General features: G+C 33.9%; 1 protein-coding gene across 1 annotated transcript in view; it reads left to right on the top strand.

The window, feature by feature from the left end:
* Positions 1-14,533, top strand: part of LOC145277978 (oxidative stress-induced growth inhibitor 1-like) — a 204,298-nt gene that overhangs the window by 12,914 nt on the left and 176,851 nt on the right. Inside the window, exon 2 of the mRNA XM_080130116.1 lies at positions 12,864-12,945. The gene's annotated coding sequence lies outside the window, so the exon portion shown is untranslated. The remainder of the gene's footprint in view (positions 1-12,863; positions 12,946-14,533) is intronic.

Here is a 14,533-nt window from a genome sequence, read left to right as displayed (position 1 = left end):
TATATTGTGTGGTCTGTATTGTGTAATATACACCGTGTTCTGTAATACGTAGCATGTTCTATATGTTGCATAATATATAGCGTGTTCTTTATGTTATGTAATATGAAGTGCGTCCTCTTATGTAATATGAAGTGCGTCCTCTTATGTAATATGAAGTGCGTCCTCTTATGTAATATGTAGTGCGTCCTCTTATGTAACGTGTAGCGCGTCCTCTTATGTAACGTGTAGCGCGTTCTGCTATGTAACACGTAGTGCGTTCTGCTATGTAACACGTAGCGCGTTCTGCTATGTAATATATAGTGTTCTCTATGTTATGTGATATATATCATTGTCTCTAGGTAATTTATATGTCGTGTTCTCTGTTATGTAATATATGGAGTATTCTATATATTTTATGGACTATATATAGTGTTCTATATGTTATTTAATGTAGCGTGCCCATAGTCGCCATGTAATGTAGCGCGCGTCCTACACGTCATGTAATGTAGCGCGTGCCCTCTTTTGCATGGACTAGCCTTAATTTAAACTTTCATCCATTTCTATTTGGCGATGGATGCAAAGGCAAAGACGTCACTTTCTTCCCCCCCCCCCCACATACTTTTCCTGCTTATCAGTACAGGTTCGAGCCTTTCTGCCTGCTACCACTTTTTTTTTTTTTTAGCTCAACACACACCTCAAAATATTTCGGCAGTGCCGGGCACCCATGCTAGTGTAATATATATTACATATGTTGTTTAATATATAGTATATAATGTGTCATGTGGTATATGTTATGTAATATGTTATGTACTTTATTGTACGTTATTATGTTACCTATTATATATTATATGTTCTGTAATTTTCTGTACATGTCATGTACTTTGTTTAGCAGATAGGTAATCGATCTTGGCTAAATATCGATTATTACAACGGTGGTGTATGTTAAGATGAATATAGATTATGGACAGAGAGAAAAAAACACACGTGCTTCGAGCTATGGTAAAATCCTGAGTAATTTAGAACTTTCAGTCCCCAGGGGCTGTAACTCCTGTAACCTTCAGTTATCTTTCTTTCATTCACGTAATATTTACAAGAAAGCTATTACAACATATATATTATACAATATATTTTATAATATATGGTAAATAATATCTATTTTATATAACGTTATACTATATACGATATATAGATATAAGGAGAGAATAAAAAGGGAAAACTGAAAATTTTGGATATTCATCCAGGTTTCCTCTTGATTTCAAGACTTTCTCATGATGACTGATTTTTTAAAAATTAGTCACTATTTGAAAATATGTGGAATTCCCTCTGTTACCCTGACCATACTAATATTCAGAAATTTAAATGTACTTTGAACGTTTTGCACCCCAACTCCCCACAGGTTGCCCTCTATATATCTATCCCATATTCCAACAATCCCTTTTACTTCAGTGGTAAGATGCATTCTTTTAGGTGAACAAAAATAAACACAGAAGAATTCATATAAGATTAAAGTTCAACTGCAGCATATGGATAGTGGGAGTATCTCGCATACAGTAGAACCCTGGGATATGGTGGCCACAGGATACGTTTTTTTTTTTTTCATGTTATGATGTGGAATACAATGTTTTTCCGGCTCTTGGTTACAGTATTTACCCCACCTTACAGTGTTATTTATGTTATTTAATTAAATGAATGTGTATCATATACTGTAATGTATTTTGTTACTAATTTTTAATATGTACTATATAAAATTTTGCTTAAGCGCCACCATATGGTGAGTTCACAAACCACAGAATGGATTAATGCCGTATCCTGAGGTTCCACTGTATGTAATTTTCTTTTGGATAAAATGGAGCATTGTATTCTTGTCTTGAAATGAAATTATACTTTTCTTTATAATGTCGATAAATTTGAAATTTTATTCTAAAACGTTATTTAGGATAGACAGTTTAACATTGTTGACTTAATTAGTCATTTTTAACTAGGGTCATCCAATGTTAGATTAATTTGTTTTTTTAACTTAAAACTTAACCTTCACTAAAAGAAAGCTCCACTCAAAATTAGAATGATACAAATGACATTTCAATAAAAAAAAAACCCAAGAATCATTTTTTTTTTTTTTTGTTTTAGGATAATTAAATTATTATTTCAAGGATGAAATGTCTTATTATACCTGCTGTGGTGTGTTCACCCTACAGATAATAATGAACTTTTTTACTTATTATAAAGATCAGTAGTATACGTACTCATTTGTTATATTTTCTTTTCTGTTCAATATATTTTGTTTTCACTAATTACCGAGTTGTCTTTCTTCTGGACCTTTACAGGGTCACTACAATACCCATAGTTGAAACTTGGTGATCACCTTTACAAAGAGATAACACTTTGAAAGTGTGAATGGAAACAGAAAAACATTTTTGGTTCTTATACACCTATATAGATCATGCTATTTATTTATTTGCGAACTCTTATCCTCATATTCATATTTGTTGTTGTTTCACCACGTTTCGGCCAACTCATTCTCTGGCCTTCTTCAGGTGATTAATCACGATGATATAGGAAGGCTGAGTCTCGTAACTGTATCCCCAGTAATTACTGCCTTCCATGGTTGTTGTTTTGCCACATTTTGAGACAACAGCATTATATATATATATATATATATATATATATATAACACCATGATATTGTCGGAATTTTTTTTCCTCATACTTTTCCTCCTTTCCAGTACAGTGCCTGCTACCACTTTTTTTTTTTTTTTTTTTTTTTTTTTCCTCAACACACACCTCAACATACCCAGGCTAGTGTAATATATATTACATATGTTGTGTAATATATAGTATATAATGTGTCATGTGGTATATGTTATGTAATATGTAGGAATATATGTAAGGAATTTTCCAGTTTATGTAAAGTGCTGTAAGGTGCTGAACGAAAGTTTGTTTTGTTTTTTATTGTAAAAATTGGCCATAATAGGCCAATTTTTACAATAAAAAAATATTTTTGTTATTATGAAGATAATTCAATTACAATGAAAAATTAATTGAAAAAATGAAAACAATATTTTTGTTACAAAGAAAATATCATGAACAATTATTGAATAATTTTTATGAAACTTCAAATTCAAATCCAGAACAAAAAACACTCGTAATAAATATTGTTTTGAATAAAAAAAAAAGAATTATTTTTACTTTTTTATGAAATTTTTCATTGATTTTTGTTCAAATCAAGATGAATATTTAGTTTTGTATTTATAATAAATCAATTTTAGCAAAGGTTTTAAATGACGTTAGCTGCTGCAATTTCAGTGTTTCAACACTTTTCAATGTTTTACGTAAACTGCTTGGAAAATTCCGCAGATAGCATGGTCTTTATTCTGAATAAGTACCCATTTTTAAAGTAGGTAATCCAAAAAAGGCTGAATTATCCTCCACGACAATGACCGACCATACGTTGCAAAACTGATCCTGCAGAAGTTGAACAAATTGAGCTGTGAAACTCTGCCTCATCCACCATACTCTCCAGATATCTCATCTGCTGACTATCACTTTTTCAAGCATCTCGACAACTTTGTGTGAGAAATGATTCAAAAACCTAAGTAATATCGAAAATGCCTTGAGCAACTGCATTGCCATCAAAACACGAGATTTTTAAGTGACTGGCATAAATACACTTGTTTTGTGTTGGCAAAAGTATGTTGATTCTGATGGTGTTTATTTCGATCAATAAATTTTTGAGTCGAGATATGTTCATTTGAACTTAAAAGTTAAACACTGCAAGAATTTTCTTGTCAACCTGATATTTCAATTCCTATGAACATGTGCCTTTTTTTTCTTTTTTTTTAACATTAAAAATTTAGACTATCATTTTCTACTAGAACCTTTTTTTTTTCACCTTAAGAAGTTTATCTTTTTGCAAAGATGGTCAGTAAGTTTTTAAATCTTACCTTTATGAAGAAGTGGATATGTATCTACCATTTTTAAAAAAAAAAAAAAAAAAAAAAAAAAAAGTATTACTCTTTGTGTTAGCAAGAATTTAAATGAAGTTTTGGTCTAAAATGATAAGAACAATGAACCATTATTCCTATTGTTACGACTTCAGACAAAAGACACGGACACACAAAACAGACGAAACACCAGTTCCATATACACCGGCTCAAGTGAGTCAGTTACTCTTTTTTTTTTTCTCCTACTTTATAGGAAAACCTGCAAATGTATACAATAAAAGTAAGGAAAATACAGCTCAAGTCCCATTAAGGTTACTAGTTCATTTGCACTATTATTCTTGAAGAAAGGTATGAACTCTAATACTTGGACCCCCACCCACCCAAAACAACTGTAAGATGTTAAACTAGATTGAGGAGCAGTTAGAAAATCCTTGAAAAAAACGCTAATCTTAAACTGTGCCAGTTAGTGTTTCCACTTTATTAACTCTTAGTGGTCATCTATCAGTTTTCCTGTACACATTAAAAATAAACTATGACAGTACCAGCCTATCAGAATGGCATATCCCAAAGTACCATATTTTCTGAATATACCTCAAGCAACTATATCCCAAAGTACCAGTTTTTTAGTGTGCACATGAAACTGCTTTATCCCAAAGTACCAGTTTTTTAGTGTGCACATGAAACTGCTTTATCCCAAAGTACCAGTTTTTTAGTGTGCACATGAAACTGCTTTATCCCAAAGTACCAGTTTTTTAGTGTGCACATGAAACTGCTTTATCCCAAAGTACCAGTTTTTTAGTGTGCACATGAAACTGCTTTATCCCAAAGTACCAGTTTTTTAGTGTGCACATGAAACTACTTTATCCTAAAGTACCAGTCTTTGGTATGTGTATCAAATCACTATATCGCAAAGGATCAGTTTTGTGATATGTACATCAAACTGCTATATCTCTAAATACCAGTTTTCTGATGTACACATCAAACTGCTATATTCCCAAATTGCAGTTTTCTGATGTGCTCATCAAACTGTTATATCTTTATATATATATATATATATATATATATATATACACACAAAATGCAGAGGCCAAAACCTTGCCTGTTAATGTTTGCATCTTTAGTTACTTTGAACAGCTTTCGCTTGCTACTGAAAATTCAGCTAACTGCCAATTTGACTCTGAGTAGAATGGTGGATCCATGTTTCATCCAATTTCATATATTGGTGCAGAAACTTGTTGCATTGAAACAGTTGCAAAGAACACTCTGAATGATCAGGGATGCTTAATCCCTCCTCCTCTGCCCCATATTTCCTTCTATGAAAAAACACTGTGACATACAAATATCTGTATGTAATGCTGTCAAACTTACCAAAAACCTTGATTTCAGTAAAGCAACTGGCCCCGACAGTATTCCAGTCATAGTTCTCAAAAAAACTTCAACCAGAACTAGCTCCCAGACTTAGAAAGCTGTGTAAACATTACATTAAGGAGAAATGATTCCCAACACCCTGGAAAACCTTACCAGTCTGCCCGGTATTTAAAAATTCCGGAGAGCGGTCATTTTCCTCTCAGTACAAACCAATAAGTCTCCTGTGCCTCTGGAATCTGACAAACAGAAGTGGTTAGCCACCTCAGCAAAAATAGTCTGCTTGGTAACATGCAATATGGTTTCCACTCTGCGAAATCTACAGCTGCTGTAATAACTATTATATCACACAGTGTGGTAGATGGGCCTGACATGACAGTGAGGTTTCTGTATTGATTATCATAGAGTAAATGCACTCACTAAAGCTGATTCATATCCTATTTCTGGGATGGATGACTATAGACAGAGTAGGACAGGCAAGATATAGCGTTATTAGCAAGCTTATTGCATTTTGTAAATATATGTGACCTCTGCACATAGCACAATCATAGTTTATATGGACCACAATCCGTTGGTCTATGTGAGCAGAAATGAAGAACAAAAATAGAAGATTGCTTTCATGTGCCTTACATTACAAGAAGTTAATTTGGACATGAGGGATATGAGGCGATGATAACGTGCATGGGCACAGACCTTTTGATCTGATATGTGTTTACTCAGATCAAACACATGTACACAATTTCAATTACGCACTGGTTACCAGCCCTTAACGCAAGGTTCAAAAAAGAGTCGCCAATCTGATAGGCCCTGAACTGGCATCTAAGCTTCAGCCTCTGTCCCATCGATGAAACGTTGCATCCCTCTGCCTGTTCTACAAGTATTTTAATGGTGAATGCTCTGACGAACTGCAGACACTTGTGCCCCCACGACGTAGACACCCTCGACAAACCCAACAGGCAGCTAAATCCCACCCCCACACAGTAGAGATCCCTAGATGTAAAAGATCTTTCTACTCCAGTAGTTTCTTCCCCAGAACCGCTAGACTCTGGAATTCCATTCCAAGTTCCTGCTTCCCTAACTGTACTGACATGCAGAAGTTCAAGTGCAACGTGAACCGACATCTTGCTGTCCAAATCCCAACATAGTGCCCCAGTAGTTGCTGCCCCTGATAGTAGCCCCCTACACCAAAGTGGCAATGCGCCTTGTTTGGGGTGAAAATGTAATAAAAAAAATAAAAATAAAAAAAAGATTCCCATTTGTCCAACAGATAACGTTCTCTATTTTCTGTTCCGCTTTTTTCTATATCTTTTTCTCTTTCATTCAAACCGTCGACATGACAACACATTCTTTCTTGTCCATGTGAGGGACATGCTTTTAACACCTGCCTCGACAGAAGTATAATCCTTTCACGGTAAGGATGAACTCTCATGTGGTATATACCCACGTACGCATACACAATGAACATTAAATGTATCCAGACACACATGCACAAGAATATATGCACAATGAACAATCTGGCTTCATACGCATGTGTACAATGAGCGTATAGATATAATGGACAATTAACTCTATCTATGATATTTACTCACATACACGTGTGTACTCAAAACGCTCTCTTAATATTCTCACCTTCTAAAGTTAATTAAAACATCTTATATGCATATATGTAACTTGATTCTTATGTTCTCCTTTTTAACGTTATCCTTTTAAATATATTAATTGTACTTGTAAAACATGCTCTTTATCATTGATTGTTATGCTGTCCCATCTACAAACGACAACCTTTGACCCTCAAGTAATTGAACACGCAGTCTACAGTTTGGTAACTGCCGATCTCTATAATCCATAACAAATGTAGTCCGCCACACATTATAGCTTATGTCTTGCCTCAGAAAAATGAATCAATGTAGAAATAAAATAGAAAAAAAACAGAAATTAAGGTTTTCTTCTTTTTTTTTTTTTTTTCTATTATGGATGGAGGTGAAATTGTAGCAGGGCCATAATGTAGAAAGGGCCATACAATCTCCCCTCCTTTTAGACTTAATAAACAGCTGATACCCACTCCTACATCCACCCACGAACTAATATGATAGCAGAAACAGCAAAAAGGAAGAAAATGATTATAATGAAAGTGTGTAATTCAGGGGAGGTGAAATAGTATTAGCAACGAAAATGAAAGCTATGCATAAAAAAAATTTTCAGTGAATCAATCCATGCATTAGTCATTACTTACAACAGACCCTCAAAAACTTCTTAACAGAGCTATGATCTGAACCAGTGGCATATCAATCTGCATGCCATGTGCCCAAGTCTACTCACATGAAGATGACTGGAAAGGAGCGACGACAATTCCAGTTTTCCAGTATTGTGAAGGAACTAAATGAACATTTCAAAATGTTGTTTCAGTCTGGAGATCTGGCAAAGGATTAAGGTATCATCTAAGCACAAGTTGATGTTTGAACGACAAGAATTCAAAAGGGTTTTGTAAAACATGTTTTGTTTAGTAGCCGTCCCCTAGAAGAACCTTGTAACTTGATATCAGATGACTGAATGGGATTTTGCTTTCTTTCGAAGAAAATACTGTTTACTTAGCACGGGTGTACTTGGTGACAGCTTTGGTTCCCTCAGAGACAGCATATTTAGCCAACTCGCCAGGGAGAAGAAGCCGGACAGCGGTCTGGACTTCACCTGCTAAGTGTTCTTTTCTTGCTGTAATGTGACAGACGGCTGGCTTCATTAGTGATTCTCTCAAAAACATCATTCACAAAAATGTTCATAATAGACATGGCCTTTCTAGAAATTCCAGTGTCAGGATGAACTTGTTTCATTACTTTGTAAATGTAGATGGAATAACTTTCCTTTTCTTTTTCTTTTTCTTGCCATCACGGGCAGGTTTAGCCTTACCGGCTTTCTTAGCGCCTTTCTTGCTTTCCAATTCTGTTTGGCAGAACCTGCATTTATTGTCATTACTGATCCCTGCCATCTTCTTGAATGCATTGGTCATCAATCCCTGGTCTTCTGGTGAACCAAGTGCAAAAGAGATCCAGACAATTGCACTTAAGAGAACAGCAAGGTTTCAATAAAAAGCAGGGCAATGTTGGCAGCTGGTTTGGCTGCCCCATACCCAGCATTACAATCTTCAAAGGAAGAAAATTAAAATATATATATATATATATATATATATGGCAAAGGATTATGAAATCGCCCAACTACAATTTGATGCATTCTACATCATAAATATGAGATCACAATTAACCTGGAAATTACTCCAAGTAACTAAAGGATTTGTGAAAAAAAACTTTAATAAATAGTTGGTTGGGCCGTCATCTAACCATGAGGTATTATTTGCTGAAAAAAAAAAGTGAGAGGAACATTCAAAGGAGAGACAATACCAATATGACCGAAAAGAAAAATATAATAGGAAAGAGGAGAGGGTGGGGAATAAAGAAAAAAAAAAGATTGAACAGTATATGGGTTGTACCACTATCTCCGGATTCTTTGGGACTGAACATATTTTATATTTTGTTTTTGGGCTGCTGCCTACATCACCCAGCTAAGTATTTCATGTTTTCTTTCACTCAATACCAATTTATCCACCTCTCATTTCTGTTGGGCAGTCCAGCAGACTTTGCAGTGACATTCGTGTTTAAATGTTCTTTTTATTTTGACTCATTCAATCACTTTTTATAATATGACTAGTAGGCTGCCCGGTAATAAAATATATTTTAGTTCATACAGAAACTGAGACAGATGCATACAAGTATTATGTTTTTTTTTTCTCAACAATTCATTTGTAAGTAAAAAAAAAAAAAAATACTCGAGCTGAGATTGAAACCAAAACCTAAAGACAGTGAGTCAAGTACGATAGCTATTAGACCAGCTTGACACGTTCTTTAAAAAACCTACATATCCTCACAATAAGGAATCTATCACTTGAATGATTCATGCAGGCATATTCGTGAATCAGTTAGCAAACAGATAAAAATCCTATGACCCTCCCACCCATGTACCGATTTTTCAGTTTTGATCCTGTAGCAGCTCTTTTTTAAGTTTGTAGATCAAAAATTCATTGAGTATATAGGTTGAGAAGTGTCCACATACACACACATTTTCACTTTTATAGATAGATTTTTTTTTCTTTGTGTTCTCCTCTCTTGGTCCTTTAAGTGTAGTATATAATTTCTGGGAGATTGAGCCCTGTACTGTACTAAAAGTATTCTTATGTATAAATCTGTTTGTTGTTCATGCGTTTTGTTATTTTTGTCATCCTTGTGCTTCACTTTGATATAATGTTGATAGAACTGATCTCTAACATGACAACTTGTCATTAGTCATAAATCCCACAGCTGGCATATCCTTTTATATATATATATATATATATATATATATATATAAAAATGTTTTTTAATTTTTTTTTTTTATTCATGTGCTTTTTTGAGGTGTCAGCCATTTTAAATTTAAAAAAAATTTTTTTATTTTTTTTTATTTTTATTACATAGGGGTCACCAGTTATCACTGGCCACTCGAGGATAAAGGTTATTGAGTGTACAGTAGACAATGGGATAATATCAGCAATCGTTAGTAGTGAAAATTTGGTAAATTGGATTACTTAAGGGGAAAGTTTATCAAGAATTTGTTTATATTGGACTTGAAGACAACCAAATTGTAGTCAGATGGAAAACAGACAAATGGAAGAAAGTTCCACAGGCGTGCAGTTCTAAGAAAGCTTTGTTCATGGAATCCACATTTAGGTTTAGGCACATATAAAGAATGGGAAAATTATTGACAGTGGTTTCAAATAGATGAGTGTTTTTTCGTGAAAGTCTGGCGAAGGGAACTATAGATTGGAGCTCAGACGAGCAATTACCATGGAATAACGATAAAGCAGAGACAGACTCACAACGTCTCTTCTGTAGGAAAGCGGTTGCAGGGAAGAGAAAAGGTTTTAGAAGAGAAATGTTGTTTGAAATAAAATGGCAGTATCAATCCAAAGAAGCTTTGAATCCTAGAAGCTTGCAGACGAAGAGTTTCCAGTAGGTAGCCGATCCGAAGAAGGCTTGAATTGTAAAAGCTTGCAGACGAAGAGCAAAGTATGTGCATGTGCAGGAATTTTAATACGGTATATTTTATGGAGTGATTCCAGTTTCTTATTGATGGGTATCAGAGCATGGTTCCATCTGATTGGTCAGTTTTTATTGACTCCTGTTTATAAATAGAAGCTTCCAGTTTTTATAATCATATCCTCATTTATACAAAAATATTGCAACATGTTGCGAGCAACTGCCAATCAATAGTCATAAATTCTGCACAGTGGACCACGCCTGACCACTGGTCTCTCTCCGCTCGTAACATAGCAACAAATTATTCTTTCTAGATGTGCTGATAATTTGCGTTCCTCAGACGTTTAGGTTATTCGCTTATCAAAGCTAACTTTCACTGGAAAATATCTCCATTTCAGCTCCCGCCATTTATGACATAAACAAAAGAACAACCTCAAGCAAAGGTAATATGTCATAATACATATGCATAACAAGATGAGATGCACAGCCTAAGAGAGAACTTCCACTGAAACGATTTAAGAGCATAAGATCAGTTCTGATAAGTCTGGATCAAACATCAAAGAATATCACCCCCACCACAGCTTGTCTTAAAAAGTCTGTATTTTTTATATTTAATCCGTGTGATATCGATCGAGTATTCAGGAATGACTTGACTCTCCTAAGACAACTTATCATAGTCGACCCTCCTACAAAAAAAAGAAATAGAAAAAAAATCACGACCAAACTCCTTGACCTAACCTTCACAGGCAATATGAATTGAAACAAATACATTAAGGATATTGCCAAGGCTGCTGCAAAAATATTGGTTTCTATCTTGCTAGAAAATTACTTGCACCAGAGCATCCTATATCTTTACAAAGCCACAATTTGCCTGCTCATGGAATATTGTTGCTACATCTGGGCTGGAGTACCTACCACTAGTCTCTCACTCTTAGAGTTAAACAAAAAAAAAAAAAAAAACAGTCTTAAATCTAATAGATCTTGCACTATCTGCCAGGCTCAAACCTTGTTCCATCTTTGCAATGTCACATCCCTGTGGATCTGTTTTACAAGTACTTTGATACAATGTGCTCTGACGAACTCCTAGCACTTGTGACCCCTCGGTGCATATATTCCTTACTAACCTGACAAGCAGCAAAATCACACTCCTTTACTGTTGAGGTCCCTAGATGATGGAAAACCTTCTACTCTAATAGTAGTTTGTTTGTTCCCTCAGACTGCTAAACTTTGGAATTTCCTCCCTGTTTCCTGCTTTCCTGATTGTGCTAACATGTTTAAATGTAATGTGAACAAACATCTTGCTGCTCAACTCCGCTCGGTTCCATACTAGATATGATCTCAAATCACGCATATTGACAATTACGTTCCAATTGGCAATATGCCTTATTTGGGGTGAAAATGAGTAAAAAAAAAATTAATAAATAAATAATAATAATAATCATGACTAAAAATTGTGCATAACCAATTCCATGTAAGTGGGTATTTATTTGCTCCCCCACTGAGCAAATTAGGCACAAGGCCAATTTTTAATGTGAGGAGTGAAGGGAGAAGGAAAGGAAAAAGGGGACCAGCTCCCGAGAGGTGGGAAATGGGAGCTGGTTAAAGGTCAGGCATGTGGGGTTTCCCCCACATATGGTCTTTGCTTGCAGTATCTGTCGGAACAGATACTACACTTTGATCTTGTCGCCCGGGCCCCGGAGGGCGCGCGGGCCTGTGAATTCCATGTAAGTGTGGAAAAAGATACAAAGGTGAGATATGCCGTCTACTAGAAGTAAACCTAGAAGAACATTGGAAAACTATTTGATTATTACAGTTCTGAATTTTTTTAGATGAGGGCTGATTTTGTATTACTTGGTTTGATTGGACTATTGTCCTCATTTTGAGAGTTATTTGTACAACATTTTGGCCAGTGTGGCCTTCAACCGTCTTCAGGCATGTTGGTTGTTGTCTTGGAAAAAAAAAAAAAAGTTACTGGCTCCGTAGATATTTTTGTATTCTTGGCTTTCATGTGTGTGAAAAAAAATTGGTTGACAAAGGGGAAGCAACTCTAATAAAGATTTGCTTATGTTCAATTATGAAAAGGTTCAAATAACATTTTTTTAATTTATGATGAATTACTGCAACTGGGCTTTGTTTGTAAAACAGAAATAAATATTTCGATTCCAATTATTATCAATTAATTATAAGGAAAACATTTGAAAAACGATAGTTCGAAAACTCTACTCAAGTAGTGTACCTCTCCTACAAATGTCTTCTTACTTTTGCAAAAAATATATGTATATATGACACAGGTTTTTACAATAGTCTGAAAATTAAGGAGAAACAGAACACATTCTATTACTAAATATTTAAAAAAATTTTAAAGGATTAAAATGAAGAATTTAGAACAGAATCAGTAATTGTTTTAGAACCGTTCCATATAATCTGCATTTTGGTAACGTTCTTTACTGCTTATAAAACCGCATTTTGATGTTGGTCTGCAAAAATTCTGAACTTTTTTTTTTTTTTTTTTTTTTCAGGACTTGAGTTCTTGTTACCATTTTTTTTTTTCTCTGGTGGACAAAGACTAAAGTAACTTCACTCCATCCTAGGCAACAACAGGTAGGTACAGCTAATAATATACCTTTTTAGTTTTGCAAGATTTTTATATTTTTATCCACAGGATTCATTCCTAAACTAATTAACTGATCATTATGAATTTTAGAAACACAGCTGCTAGGTGACATTTCCTAGAATCCAAACCATGTAATGGATTTTGATCCAAATTAAAATGAGGATTCTAGACATAAGGATTAGTAGCATTATATGTTGATTTTAATCTCTGTAAGGGGACATAAAATGATGCAAAACTGTTCTGTTTGGGAAATTAATTTTACCCATACTGAAATGCCTATTCTTTTAGTATACATTATGCACATGCACACAAACACACACACACATATATATATATTGCCTTTACGATCACTACCCTATCCCGATACCTCATCATGCATCTTGTAAATTCTAGCTGGATTTATCAAAATTTATTGTCTTGATAGTTAAAAACCAGTTTAGAAACCTAGTAGGTGATGCCCTAGGTGTATCAGAATTTTTGTAGGAATTTTTGATACCTCTAACACGAAACTGCGAATAAAATATAAAAAAATCGTAATTTCTCTTTTAAAAGTGGGTTGTTTATCTTCTTTATGGATTATACTTCCAAAATAAACTATTAAAGTTGTTTTAAAAGTAATAGAAATATTTTTATTTTTTAAAAAACAGTAATGAATTTTACGAACTCAATATTTTTCAATTTTTAAACTTTAAAAATCTATCAAAATTTTTCTATTGATTCTATTTTTACTATATTTTCAGGGTCAATGTGAAATTTTATGCTCTTTCCAATAAACCGAATATAATATTTTAGACAAACGTTTTTTTTTTTAAATTCACCCCCCCCCCATTTTCAAGTGTCTATTAAAAAGTAAATAATTAATTTACTCACCAAAGTGTTATATATCACAAATTGAAGAAAAAAGGTCAATAAATAATATATTCAAATTTAAAAAAAAAAAAAGTAGTGTTTTTTAGAAATTTACCTGTAAAGTTTGAAGTTTAAAACCTTTTTTTTTTTAAACCACGTTGTTTGTTTTTTCTTTTTTTTTCTTTTTCTTAATGAAACCTTGGTCCGTGCTCCTTTTAATTGAAAAAAAAAAAAAAAAAAAAAATAGGGCTTGAATTACATTTTTCGAGTAGTTATAAGCTTGGAAAGACAGGGGGTCGAATAATTCACGCCTCCCATTTTGAAATGTCTATTAAAAAGTAAATAATTAATTTACTCACCAAAGTGTTATATATCACAAATTGAAAAGAAAAGGTCAATAAATAATATATTCAAATTTAAAACAAAAAATGTAGTGTTTTTTAGAAATTTACCTATAAAGTCCGAAGTTTAAGACCTTTTTTTAAAAAAAAACACATTGTTTGTTTTTTTTTTTTTTTTTTGTTTTTTTTAATGAAACCTTGGTCCTTGCTCCTTTAATTGAAAAAAAAATTAGGGCTTGAATTACATTTTTCGAGGAGTTATAAGCTTGGAAAGATGGGGTGGAATTATTCACTATTTTTCACGAAATTTCTGACACACCTAGTGATGCCTTTTTCTCTTCCCTGAAACCTCTTTTGCACAGAAGAGACGTTGCAAGTCTGTCTC

The sequence above is a fragment of the Euprymna scolopes genome, chromosome 6 (genome assembly GCF_053919585.1).
Source record: "Euprymna scolopes isolate OS-2025 chromosome 6, ASM5391958v1, whole genome shotgun sequence".
NCBI classification, from domain to species: Eukaryota; Metazoa; Mollusca; class Cephalopoda; order Sepiida; family Sepiolidae; genus Euprymna; species Euprymna scolopes.
Note: the sequence above shows the minus strand (reverse complement) of the source record. Positions and strands in the feature narration are given on the sequence as shown.